At 35.6% G+C, this 5,588-nt stretch overlaps 1 pseudogene; it reads right to left on the bottom strand.

Annotated features, from left to right (window-relative positions):
- Window positions 1-3,083: 3,083 nt before the first annotated feature.
- On the bottom strand, window positions 3,084-4,718 carry LOC113688918 (anthocyanidin 3-O-glucosyltransferase 2-like; annotated as a pseudogene).
- Between the last annotated feature and the right edge of the window lie 870 nt (window positions 4,719-5,588).

Genomic DNA, 5,588 nt, shown 5'->3' with positions numbered 1-5,588 from the left:
CATCGTTCTTTTTTTTTTTTAATGTATCCATTTTCATTCTTTGACTACACTTTATTACTGCTAAATCTTTTCTTATCAAACTTGCTTAAAATTCAATGCAAAATAGCATAAATTAATAGTTTTATTAGGGAAGAAGTAATTGGAAGCATTTGGATGTGTTAGTTGATAGCCACTAGAGATGTGCTGACCATCCGTTAGACGGTGAAAGGTCTTTAGGAAAAAAAATGTAGATCAACTAATCGGTTTCATACTCAAAAGATATTTGTTTTACTTTAACCCAAACTTTTCATGGAAAATTGATATCTTAATTATTAATTAAAATGAAGTCCACTGACATACATAACACTTCAATGAGATTACAAGGTGCACAAGTTTTAACTTCATGATGATGAAAAATATTAATTTGAAGGTTTCTAATATATGAAAGATTAAATTTACTTGCCCACACATCTTATAGCTTCCGCTCAAATAATGATTACTATTGAAAATGTTACTAATTAACCAAAACAAAAGAGCTACGAATTGTTAACACCAATTTTATTATTTTAAAACTTTTACACTTTCAAGGGATTTGACATACATTTGTGAGAAACCTTAGAATCTCTCTCTCCCTCTCTCTTGGCATTGCTTCCTCTTGGCATTGCTTGTGGATGCCAAAACGAAGGAACAATCTTTATTACTATGCATCCAAACTTTAAAGACCTTCTTAGTGACACCAATTTCTCTGCAGAACCTTTCGAACTTATTTTGTGGATCGTTCTTTTGTAGTTTCCATCCTAACTTCTTGGAAAATGCCAACATGCTTTCTTTTCGTTCTGTTGCAAATTTCGTCGTAAACCTTTTTTGCGGGTTCATCCTCTAGGCCAACTGGGGTGCCTGTTCTATGCACCTACTACCACCAGCATGGCTGTTTGCATTCAAAGTCAATTCTTCCTGGTCGGATCCACGATCGCTGTTGCTCGCTTGTAAGATGACTTTACGATGAAAGTTACGATGGCAGCCGCACACGACACACTTAAGGGCGGTCGAAGCCGCCGGATCTAACATAAACTCTTTGCAACCATCAGTTACATAAGGGCCCTGATTGGTTGCGTAGTTTTTTTGGCACTCCTATAAATGTAACTAGTGTTTTCACCTTCCATTGCTTTCTCCCTTGCTATTTGTTATCTCTTGCTTAGTTTATAATGAATTTATAGGAGAATGTAAAGTACATAGGTTGTTTTAAATCAAAAGAAAAACGACCACCGTGGTCAATGTCACATATTTCCAATTAATTAGATCATTTAGTGTAATGTGAAAAGGAAAGTTTGTAGATACTACAAAAAGAAAAGATCTTTGGAGGAAGTAATTCCGTGGTCCAAACAAGAAAGGTTAACTCATAAATTTATTTGGACATTGATATACAATTTAAGGTTTGGGGACCAATTAGTAATTTTTCTTTTGTGAACACAAACATAATTTGAAAAAACTTTTGATTAAGCAATTTTTTGCTGAATAATTTCTTCAAGCAACTTACGCGATTTATTCAGAAATTGCCATTTGCATTAAATTTCAGTTGCTGTTTTAACTAAAAGTTAATTGGCAAAAAAATTGTGGCAATGAATTATTCAATAACTAGTTAATATTTAATTTTGCCAAGCGTAAAATGGAATACTTAATCCTTGCACGTGTAGAAACACCATTATGTCATTTTAGACTTCCTTTATCTCCGCTAAAGGGTTTAGAATAAGAAAGTAATGATTCACTTTTATAAGAGTAACACTAATAGTTTCATTGTGCAATTTAATTTGATTTGATTGTGATACATGTTCGAATGGATGGCAAAAACTATGTAAATTTTGCTAGTGAAGCAATAATTTTTTAATCCAATAGTTATGCCAATTTCAGTAAAGAATATGGTATAATATTCCCTATACTTTATTTTGAATAAGCATTTCGGTCTAATGAATCAAATTTACAAAAGTTTTACACCGTGAATAAGTAGAAGTCTAGGTTGTGAAAAACATAATTATTTTGTGTTAACCATATAAAATGTGTAAATGGAAGATCTCACATTTATATGCTATAGCGAGAGAGAATTTAACCATTTATATGGATAAATGAAAGATCTTACATTTATATGCTATAATGAGAGAGGATAAAATCCCAATTTTCTTTTGACAAATGGAAAAAAATTTGACAGTATCTTGGAGATAATCCAATTCATAAGAGGTTAAAAGTATAAGATTTTACTTTGTTTTAAAGCTGTATGTCAGAGTTTGCCTAATTTTAGGCCATTTTGAGACGTTTAGTGCGCTTTAAGCAGGACTTACTTGATCAGCTGTAGATCTTTCTTACACAATTTTGTCAAAAAAAAATTAAATTAGAAGATTACCAATGAATAAAACTCGAGAAGTTTAGGCCTTCAGGCAACGAGTTTTATTGCCATTATTGCATCAAGGAGTTAGCTCACAATGAGAAAATTGTACCAGCTTCAAGGCAGATTTCTTCGTTGGCTTCATCGAAGAGTAAATTATACTTTGACTAGTTCTGAGAAAGTGAAAGGACTAAATGATGTGAACCAGATTACACATCTGATCTGTGCAATATTCACGTTTCAAACTCGATGTGATAGGTTATATATGTTACTAACTGTTCATTCACTGATTATTGCAGGTACAACAACACAAACCACAACTAGTTTTGTGTAAACACTGAAGTGGCAAATTCTGATCTCAATACCGTAATAAAGTTGTCTTAATATGGTCTCCTTATTTTGATTTTAGCACTACGACAGTCCCTTATTCTTTCTAAACTGCGACAATTTAATTTTTACCATTGATTTTAATTATTTGTCTTAAATTGCATTTCGAATGGCTGCAGATTTTTGCTTTGATTGAAGAAGGTTTATGAAAAGAAAAGCAAGTCAAGTATCTTGAGCAGAATCTGAAGTCGCTTCCTCCCTGGAGTCTTGTCAGTCTGCATTTTTTTATTTTCCTTCACCGTAATTACTATATGTATTAGAGCAAAAAACAATAAAGTAACACGAAAATGTCTAGGATAGCACAAGAAAATATCTAGCCAATGCCTGACAAGCAAAAGCAGAGCACAAACTTGCAGAAGTTATTAATTATAGTAGAGTTCATAGATTTTGGTCCAATGACAGATGTCAGATCTGACAAACAGTTATGGAATACTATCTATCACATCATCTAGGAAACGTTCCAATGAAGCAGAGGATGATCTTCCTTCATTGAGAGTCAACCTGCTCTTCTCTTTCATTTCCTTCACCTTCTTTCTAATTTCAGTCTCTGGATCCATTAGATGTTTAATAGCCTTTTCAATCACATCTGCAGCCACAATCTCAGTACTTGGCTCGAGAAAATTTTTTTTGAAATCCATTTTGATCTAGACAGCCAACCCCAACTCTTTCAGCATCAGGAAGGCATTCACCTGCTGCTCAGCGTAAAGCGGCCAAGTTGCCATTGGAACGCCATACCAAACGCTCTCCAATGTTGAGTTCCAGCCACAGTGAGACACAAAGCCCCCAACAGCAGGATGGGAGAGAACTGCCGTCTGTGGTGCCCATCCAATAACTTTTCCGACCTCTGCAGTTCGCTGCAAGAACCCTTCTGGCAAGACTTCTTCCAGGTTCTCATAGTCACCTGGAAACTCAAATTTTCCTTTAGGTGGAGGCCTTCTCAATGACCACAGGAATCGATGTCCACTGCACTCGAGTGCATAAGCAATTTCCTTGACTTGGTCACCATCAAAACAGCCTCCACTGCCAAAGCAAAGGAAAACGACAGAACAGTCAGGCTGAAGATCAAGCCATTTCATAATTGTCTCAGTTCCTTGATTTTGGCCATTGCTTCCCTTAAGATTCAATACAGGCCCTACTGCATACACTGGTGGGATGGTTTTATCATCAGTTAAAGCCTGTATTGCATGGGATTCTAACTCGAGGAAAGTGTTGATTATGATTCCTTTGGTATCCCTGTATCTTTTTGCCAGATTGAGGAACAAGTCGCCACCTCCATCCTTGTTAAACAGAACAGATGGAAAAACTTTAACTGGAACAGGATTGATGTATGTTGGAACAGCTAATTCAACTTTACAATTCTCATAATCGGTGACATCATCTTTGAAATCATCTCTCAGACTTTGCAAATGGAATAGAAGGCCAAGCATTGCAGCACCAGATGTATAAAATACATAGGAGGGAACCCCAAATTCGTTGGCGACATCAATCATGGAGCTGCAAAACATGTCTATGACGATTCCAACGAGATCAGAGGACGCAGAATTAGATATTTCAGCAAGGACATCCCTCACACTGCTTTTATGATCTTCAATAAACTGATACATAAACGAACCAAAAGATTCCCTTTGTGAAGAAGACTCTTCTTTTTTGAGCTCAAGAAACCTTATGCGTGAATCTGAAGCTTCCGTCTGCAAATTTGTGTTGCTACCCACCTTTGTTTCAGAAGGAAACTTCATAATCAGAACTGTAACCAATATGTGTTCATTACGATCAATAAGAAGCTTTGCTAGTTCAACAGTTGATCCTAAGTGACTCATCCCTGCTGAAGGAATGAAAACCAGCTCCGTTTTCTTCATTCCTCTCCTCTTTTCTGTTATTAACTTCAGTAAATAAGTTGATTGAAGATGGAAATAAAGAATATATGCTTTCAAGTGTCTATTGGCTTTTTATACAAGTCCATGTGAGTATTTTATTGTTGTACTGCAAGACTTCGCTTTTTATAGTTCTATCAGTCCACAATTGTCCAATGAAAAACTATATTTTGACCTGGTAATAAGCAAGTGAAGTCATGGCACACATCACATGAAATCAAACTGCATAAACAACACTCAAATGAATCCATCACAGAAAACAAAGTGAGATTTGAACCATAAGATCCGTCCATTCTCATCGCCAAAGCGAAAGGTCAGAAAATAAAGTGAAATGATAAAATTTGTCTGTTGTGTTTTGTAAGAGTTGAACCATAAGATCCGTCCATTCTCATCTCAAAAGCGAAAGGTCAGAAAACAAAGTGAAATGATAAAATTTGTCTGTTGTGTTTTGCAAGGTTTGACAGAAGGGTCCAGTTTTAGTTGTATTTGAAAAGGCTATCTTAGATCTTTGAAAATTTAAAGTTGTTCAGAGCATGGAATAGAGACGGATAAAGGGCAGAAAGAAGCCCGCCTGAAGGAAGGAAAACCGGGGAGAGAGTTCCTGGTTCGCAATGAACACAACTTTTTTTCTACCTTACAATGCGCTGTTTTAAGCCTCCTGATTTAGAGAGAGAGGCCATATGTTGCGCATGAGGTGGTGTTGGCTGTGATTTGAGCAAAAGATATAAAAAAAAATGGAAGAAACTACAAAACCAAAAATGTGTTAAAAAATTTAGCGCATCAGGTGGTGTTGGTTGTGGTTTGGGCAAAAGATATAAAAAAAATGGAAGAAACTACAAAACCAAAAATGTGTTAAAAAATTTACTACTAAATAGTTTATCAATTGCAATGGAAATATATAAGGTTGGTTAACAATTGTATGAAGGTCTTTACTTTTCGGAGCCTGAACTCAGTCGAAGCCGCCCCTTCGCTTG

The sequence above is a fragment of the Coffea arabica genome, chromosome 5c, assembly GCF_036785885.1.
Source record: "Coffea arabica cultivar ET-39 chromosome 5c, Coffea Arabica ET-39 HiFi, whole genome shotgun sequence".
Taxonomy (NCBI): domain Eukaryota; kingdom Viridiplantae; phylum Streptophyta; class Magnoliopsida; order Gentianales; family Rubiaceae; genus Coffea; species Coffea arabica.
Note: the sequence above shows the minus strand (reverse complement) of the source record. Positions and strands in the feature narration are given on the sequence as shown.